This window comes from Humulus lupulus, chromosome 4, assembly GCF_963169125.1.
Source record: "Humulus lupulus chromosome 4, drHumLupu1.1, whole genome shotgun sequence".
NCBI classification, from domain to species: domain Eukaryota; kingdom Viridiplantae; phylum Streptophyta; class Magnoliopsida; order Rosales; family Cannabaceae; genus Humulus; species Humulus lupulus.
The window spans coordinates 30875406-30884162 of NC_084796.1; positions in this window are offsets into that span (position 1 = coordinate 30875406).

Genomic DNA, 8757 nt, shown 5'->3' on the forward strand with positions numbered 1-8757 from the left:
TGTTAGAAAAACTCATACGGTGGAGCAGTACGCTGAGTTGTACGTGAAGGAAGTTGTGCAACTTCATGGGGCTCCGAGGTCGATAGTATCTGACAGGGACCCCTCCTTTACCTCTAAGTTTTGGGAGAGCCTCCAGAAGGCTACAGGCACACAGTTGCGGTTCAATACCGCCTATCATCCTCAGACGAATGGACAGTCTGAGAGGACGATTCAGATATTCGAGGATATGTTGCGAGCATGTGTGCTGGATTATAGGGGATCCTGGAGTAAGTATCTCCCTTTGATTGATTTTTCTTATAATAATAACTATCAGGCGACTATCAGAGTGGCTCCGTATGAAATTTTGTATGGGAGGAAGCGCAAATCGCCCATCCATTGGGATGAGATGGGTGAGAGGAAGTACTTAGGTCATGAGGTTGTTCAGAGGACCAATGAGGAGATTGAAAAGATTAGAGCTCGGATGCTCGCCTCCCAGAGTCGACAGAAGAGTTATTCAGACTTAAGATGCATGAGTGTAGAGTTTCATGTCGGTGATCAAGTTTTCCTCATAGTTGCTCCTTTGAGAGGAGTGAAGCGATTTGGAGCGAAAGGAAAGTTAAGTCCTAGGTTTGTTGGTCCCTTTGAGATTCTAGAACGGGTTGGAGAGATAGCTTACAGATTGGCTATGCCTCCAGCTTTATCAGGGGTTCACAACGTATTTCATGTGACCATGCTCCGGAAGTACGTATCAGATTCTACGCATGTTTTGAGTTATGAAAACCTGGAACTGGATCAAGATTTTTCTTATGAGGTGAAGTCGGTTCATATTCTAGACCGAAAAGATAAAGTCTTGCGGAACCAGACCATTGCCTTGGTGAAAGTGTTGTGGAGAAACAACAAGGTGGAAGAGGCAACTTGGGAGCTTGAGTCAAATATGTGGGATCGATATCCCGAGTTATTCAGGTAAATTTCGATGACGAAATTTCTATAAGGAGGGGGATAGTTGTAACACCCAAATCTGCTAATAAGGCTTAGTGCCTTGATTAGCGTGTCAGGAGGGCAATAATTGATTTAATTATGTTATTACGTGGATTAAATGATTATATGATTAGAAATACATGTTTAGGTGAATTAAATATGCATGTGGGCCCATTTTTGTTAATAAGGGCATAATTATAATTTTGGCCCGTTGAGGGCATAAATGTAAATTATGTGTGTGTTATGATTGAGACCACAGTATTGTGGAGATATACTCGTGATATGTGATCTAAGACGATCCTAGGGAGCAGAGTAGCGGAATAGTCACAATAAGGTAGAATACTCGGCTCGGAGTGAGCCTAGGGGTATTTTGGGAATGTAGAGCATGTTCGGGATTACCGGGTAACGGGTGGCTATTTAGCGGTTATTTAAGTATGTCGGGGTTAATTGGGGATTTATAGGAATACTCGAGGAATTAGCGGGATGTGGCATGTGGCATGTGACGGGATTGCCTTTGGTGGCATTAAAGGACTAAGGATTTACCTAGGGGCATTTTGGACATTTTGTAGTTGAGGATAGACTTAAACTAATCAGAACTCTTGGACTAGTTAAAAACAAAAACACAACTCTCAGCCTTCCACTTTCTCTCCCTCGATGCTCTCATTTTCTCTCAAAAGCTAAGGAAGTTTTTGCTGAAATTTAAGGGAGAATGATTGGGAATTTGTGGGTTGAAGCTGGGGATTTGGCTAGGGATAACTCAGAGCTTGAATCACACAATTGAGGAAAGGACTTCTGCTGATCCTACTGAGTTTTTCTGTTGTGGTTTAGAGGTCCTTGGGGTTGAACTTTAGGATATGATTTGGGCTTGATGGATGTTTATTTATTGATGCGTTGTGACTAGGTTTTACACAAAGGCTCGAGTTTAGGGGATCGTGCTCGAGATCTCATTAATCAATCAGCTCGGACAAAGGTAAGAAAATTGTTTGTGCTCGTAGAGCCGGGCATGGCCCTATTGTTTTTGTTTAATGTGTGTGTGTGTGAATATTTGTAGTTGTTGTGCTATGTTTTGGTATGATTATGGTTGAACGGCGAAGGCCGAGAACAGCGATGGTCGGAAATGGCAAAGGCCGGGGACGACAAAGGTCAGGTTCACAATTAAGCATGCTAAATGCATGTCGCTAGGGCGAGACCCTCTAAAGGTGTTGTACTCACCCGCTCGGTGAAGACTGCAAACCCAGTGCCTGGTAAAGCACCTGGGTCGGCATAAGACGCTATGTGATTAATCTGTTATTTGTGTTAAGGTTGTGTATTTAGTTGAGTGAACTATCATATGTTATGCATGGAGTTTTCTTGCTGGGTCTTGGCTCAAGGGTGTTCTATGGTGCAGGTAAGAGCAAATGAAAGGCCGACCAAGCATGAGTTGGAGGGCATGGAGCGGCGCGTACATGTTCGTCCTACTTGGCTGCCACGACTGGGGTTGTTTTGAGGAATATGCTGTAAATAGTTGATTTTCTCGCTTAGGTCCACTGTATCGTAACTTTTGAATCGTAATACATTTTTGAAACAGTATGTTGGGATCCCAATGTATCCCTTTTGTGAGTTTAATGAATGTCCAAATCTTTTACAATTAGCTTCCATTATATGAGTCTTTATCCCGTTTTAATCACACTTTTCAATCTAAAACCTCGATTAGTGAGCTATTGGCACATTTTAAAATCACATGGTAACGTCTCTAAGGAAGTAGGGCATTACAAGTATATTGTGCACTTCAAACTCACAACATTCATATGTATGTGTATGCATGAGATTTACTTAATGTGTGTTAGTTCATTATGTTATTTTCCAACCTTTTTCCAGGTGTGGCCTTAGATGTTGGGCAACTTGTGGAGCATGGACTCAGTAGCAATGTAATAGTGGTTTAGGGTTTTTCGTATTACTATATTTTTATTTAAAGTATTCGTACGTGTAATAGTTTCTATTAATAAAATTATATAAAAGTTTTGAATTTTTTGATATTTCATAGTATCATTATATTTAATTTGTTTGGTCAAGTGTTTAGCATACTCGTAAACCCTGGTATTATGAGTATGTGGCAGACGTACCCTACCTAAGGGGCGTCACAAGTATAAACTCTTTTTGGGATCCCATGTAGAGACTTAAACCCTTTTTAATGAAATAGTTACTGGTTGACCAAAAAATTTAGTACCTAAACCTTGTGTTAGTTTCAATTATACATTTTAAGTCCAAATGACCCGTTTAGCGAGTTAAGCACTATTTTAATTATACTGTGTAACAGTCCTGTATTAGTAGGACATTACACATATTGTGGACACCAAAAACCTCCCACTCTTAAAGGACCATCATTACATGTCCTCCAAGGCATCAGATAAGCATAGGGAACAAAGAATACAATCCGCACCTCACGCGAGGTCACCTATAACCTTGCGCCTCCGTGAGGCCGTCTCACCATGCACCTTGAATGAACCACCTCACCTTGTGCCCCCGCGAGGCCACCTCGCCTTGCGCCTCCGCGAGGCTCTCTTACCTCGAACTCCTGCGAGGTCATCTCACCATGCCCAGCGCCTCGCGCCTTGTCGAGGCCACCTCGCCTCGCGCCTCCACAAGGCCATCTCGCCTCACATGCACTAAGAACTTCTCACATGACAGTTTCATGGGACCATCTTACTAGGCCCCCTTAAGCCTCTTGGAAGCATGTATCTTGCTGAGGGCCATATTCTATTTTGGGGTAGATGCCACCAGCAAGATGTACCTCATGTATATGTCCCAATGGAAACCCTAAGTATCCTTACTTAGCCAAATATTGAGAAGCTTGGGACATAGAAGCACCCAAGAAGAGTGATAGCGTGAATGGAATTCACGTACAAGTATGAAAGGTACAAACAAGACAAAGGGAACCAAGATACGTGTACAACACCCGTACCCTACAAGTAGTGGCAGTACAAGAATGGTACATGGCAGGGCCTCCTCCAGCATGCCTCTGATGTTCGTACCAGACAAGTGGTGGAGGTACGGTATGGTACAAGACCAGGAGCATTTTTGCATGTTCCTAACACGTACTGGATTCGACCACCACTCCTCCAGCACCACTACTGCCTGCACCACGTTCACATGCAGCCTCCAGATGCGTCATTTTGTCCCTTTGGGACCACCATGTACTAAGAGCCAACAGTGCTCGCCCCTATAAATAGGACCTCCTTCAGAAAAGAAGGGGGTCGAAAATATTCACTTGTAACTTGAGATTTCTAAGCAACACCAATACCTTTTTCCATTTCCATTATGCAATTTTACTTTAAGTTCTTCATTTATTTATAATCTTACAAGTTTTCCAACTCAACTTCGTTGACAAGTTCTCACCGTCAACACATACACACACTACCCCCAATGGAACGAGCAGTCGCCAACGAGTCTACGGCCAAAAAATTGTCGTGAAATGCCACCAACAGCAGTTAAAGGCAACACATTGAATTTAGATTGTCTCTGTACAATTCGAGGTCCAAGAGTGGTACCATTGGAACGAGCTCTTTGCGAGAAACATATTCTAGCCACCCATTTTCCTTATATCAGCGGTGTTTTTCGGATGAGTTCATTTGTATACTCTCGGATTTAGAAATTTTTTTCGATGACACTACCGATTGTTTAGACTCAAGGGTGGTACTACCACAACATACTATTCCCCTACTATTTGAGATGATTATTTTGGTATATGATAAGCATAGATTTCTTAGCGTCATTGAAGAATATTATTTGAATAAGTCAGTTTTGTGTTGTGTTTAAAAAATAATTTTGTAGCAACTTTTTAATTTGGTTAAGCAAAAGTTAACTTAAATGAGTTACCAAAATGTGTATTTTTTCTATAACATGAGCGATGAAATATGTATTTTAATTTTACATTCAAAAATTATTATGTAGTATACTAAATAATAACATTTGTTAATAAGTTATATAGTAACTCATTACTTTTTAAAATAGCCTTGAAGGTAATCAATTTTTTTTTTAAATAATAAGATGTCATAATATAACTTCAAAATGAAGTTATGTTTTAAAATATAAGAAATTTGTTTCTTAAGGTCACCCAAATGTATTTCAAATAATAATATATCATAATATAACATAAAATTGAAGTTATTTTTAAAAAAATAACCACATATCATAAGCAACCAAAAGATTGCTTTTGGAAAAACTTATAAAAAAAATGAGGCAATGGCTCTTTTTTTTTCCGTGTTGAACTTGCAAAATTTTCACTTTTTGTGTCTAAATTTTGTGAGATGAATTATTTTTAAATTGAAAATATGCAAAGGAAATTATGTTAAATTTGACAATTATTTTTGTAAATTAAAAAAGTGAAGTTATTTTTGTAAATAAAAGTTAGTTTAAGTATATCAGTGTAAAGATCACTAATTTAATTAACTCATGGACACTTTCAATAAACCATAATCCAACACACGGGACTAAGACATCTAATTAATTCAAGAGCAGACCTAGGATTAGAATCTAGATGGGTAAAATGTAAAATTTAAAATAAAATAAAGCATTAAAAATATTACCAATCCAAATAATTTCATAATTCTATTACAAAAAAAACTTTATTCATTTTACAAAAATATTTCACAGTTATGTGTAATTTCTAAACTAAATGTGTTTCGTGTTATGTCTCGTGGATATGATATTACACATACTTGTTTTGATTATGTTCAATTGTGAATGAGATTCTATAAGAGATCTACGTAAAGAAAAGCAAGAATGCAAGAATTGATGAAATGAATTTGTTAAGCTCAGCTTGAATACTGAAGCTTACAAGTATATATAGATATTGAGTTGGTTAGTTACAAGTACAGCTGTACAAGCTGCATGGACAGTACAGCTTAACAGAAAATAAAGAGAGAGACCCAAAGTCGTTGAAACTAACTTATAACAGCCTATATGGTTAGCCTTGGCCTGTAATGATTCTAACACCCCCCCTCAAGGTGAACGTAGCCTGTCGAAGTGTAAGCTTGTCTCTCAAGTACTGAAACTGCGTAATGGACAAAGGCTTGGTGAGAATATCTGCTATCTGTTGAGCTGAGGCAATATAACGAACATCGAGTTTTTTGTCAAGAACACGATCGCGAACGAAGTGAATGTCGACTTTGATATGTTTCGTTCGGGCATGATAGACTGGATTAGATGCCAACGAAGCTGCACTAACATTGTCACACCATAGTACGGGAGTAGTTTTGTTGAGCATGTTGAGTTCCCGAAGAAGAGATTCAATCCATATGACTTCGGCAGTGGCTGTAGCAAGAGCACGATACTCAGCTTCTGTATTTGATCTTGCTATAACTTGTTGTTTCTTTGACCCCCAGCTAATCAAGTTATCTCCAAGAAGCACACAATAGCCCGACGTTGATCTTCTATCGTCCAAAGAACTGGCCCAATCAGCATCCGTAAATGCTTGAATATTGAGATTGTTGGTAGGCTTGAAACACAGACCAAGATGAGGAGTACCAACCAGGTATCGTAAAACCCTCTTGCATGCTTTCCAGTGAAGCGAAGTGGGAGACTTGAGGTACTGACTGAGCTTATTAACAGCGAAGGAGATATCCGGGCGAGTCATGGTGAGATACTGGAGGGCTCCGATTATACTCCTGTAAAGGGTAGGATTAGCTAGAGGAACACCCGAATCTGATGTAAGCTTTATACTTGGACACATGGGAGTAGGTTGAGGAGAAGATGCACTCATGTTAGTTTTGTGAAGTAGATCTCTGACATATTTGGTCTGTGTTAAGAATATTTCATCGCCATGCCTTGTTACTTCGAAACCAAGAAAGTAATGAACTTCACCCATGACTTTTAGAGCAAAACTCATATGAAGATCAGTAATCAATTTGTGAACCTGAGAAGGATCAGCACTAGTAATCAGGATATCGTCTACGTAGATCAACACGAGAAGAAGTTTGCCGTTTCTATTCGAGAAGAAAAGGCTGGAGTCAGCTCTAGAATTAGTCAAACCCCAATGAAGAAGAGATTGCTTGAGCTTGTCGAACCAAGCACGGGGGGCCTGCTTAAGACCATAGATAGCCTTGTTCAATTTGCAAACATGGGAAGGAAATTGAGCACTTGTGAAGCCAGGGGGGTTGTTGCATGTAAACAGTCTCCTCAAGTAATCCATGCAAGAATGCATTATTTACATCGATCTGTTGAATGGGCCATTTATGAGAAGCAGCAAGAGTGAAAATCAACCTGATAGTGCATGGCTTTATAACTGGGCTATATGTCTTGAAGAAGTCGATCCCCAGAGTCTGTTGATAGCCTTTGGCTACTAGTCGGGCCTTATGTCTGTTAACCGAGCCATCTGCATTGAATTTAACACGAAATATCCACCTGTTTTGAATCACTGGCATATCAGGTGTAAACGGAACCAAAGTCCACGTGTTATTGTTCTGCAATGCTTGAAACTCTTGCTGCATAGCCTGTCTCCAAAGTGGGTTAGCAATAGCATCCTTAATAGAATTTGGTTCCAATTCAGGTGAAATATTAGCCATATAAGTCTTAGGTTTAAGTGTGCCTGTTTTGGAACGGGTTATCATGTTATGAGTATTCGATGCTGGTGGTGGGACAGGTAAATCAATTTGGATAGATGAGATAGGTATATATGTGGGAGATTCAGTTGTATGAGGCAAGGGACTGATAGACTCGGTTGATGGTGACTCAGGGGACACAGAAGATCTATTTGGAGCATTATGAGATGACTCAGGTGTGAATGTCGTAGGTTGAGTAATGGAAACAGGTGATGGGATCCTATAATCATGAATATTGACTGGTGTACGTGTATCTAAGGAAGAAGCAACAGAGGAAGTAAAGAGATTGGAGTGAGGAAACTCTGACTCATTGAATGTCACACTACGAGCTATGTACACTCTTCCTGATGGATGCAAGCATTTGAACCCCTTATGATGTGGACTATATCCAATGAATAAGCATTTTGATGATCTAAAAGCTACTTTGTGATTGTTATATGGACGGAGGAGTGGAAAACAAGAGCATCCAAAGACTTTTAATATGTTGTAATCTGGTTTGCATCTAAAAAGGACTTCATATGGTGATTGAAAATTGAGATTTGGTGTAGGTAACCTATTGATGAGATAGGCTCCAGAGGAAAAGGCTTCAAACCAGAAATGTAATGGCATGTTGGCTTGGGATAGTAAGGTAAGGCCAGTATCAACAACATGGCGATGTTTCCTTTCGGCATTACCATGTTGTTGATGAGTGTGAGGACAGGAGTTCCTACGGAGTATGCCTAGTTTGGTGAAGAGTTGATAAAGAGGTTTGTACTCAGTGCCTAGATCTAGTTGGATGCTTTGTATTTTAGCTTTGAAATTACATTCAATAAAGGCATTAAAATGTTGAAAGATTTGTGTTACCTCAGATTTTAATTTCATTGGATATAACCAAACGTATTTGGAGTAATCATCTAGAAAACTAATGTAATACTTGTATCCATCCATAGAAGAGTAAAAGGATGGTCCCCAAACATCCAAGTGAATCAATTGAAAAGGAGCAGTTGTATTATTATTTGTTCTTTTAAAACTGAACTGATGTAATTTGCCTATTTGGCATGCATCACAGAAAAAGGAACTATTACATTTGACATTGGGGGAAACATGAGACAAGACTTTATCTAGGATAGGCTTTGAGGGGTGTCCTAAGCGACAATGCCAAACAGTGGCATGTAATGACTTATCTTGTACACGATTGCTAGTAGTAGTACAATTAAAGGCAGACTTATTATAGACATTCGAG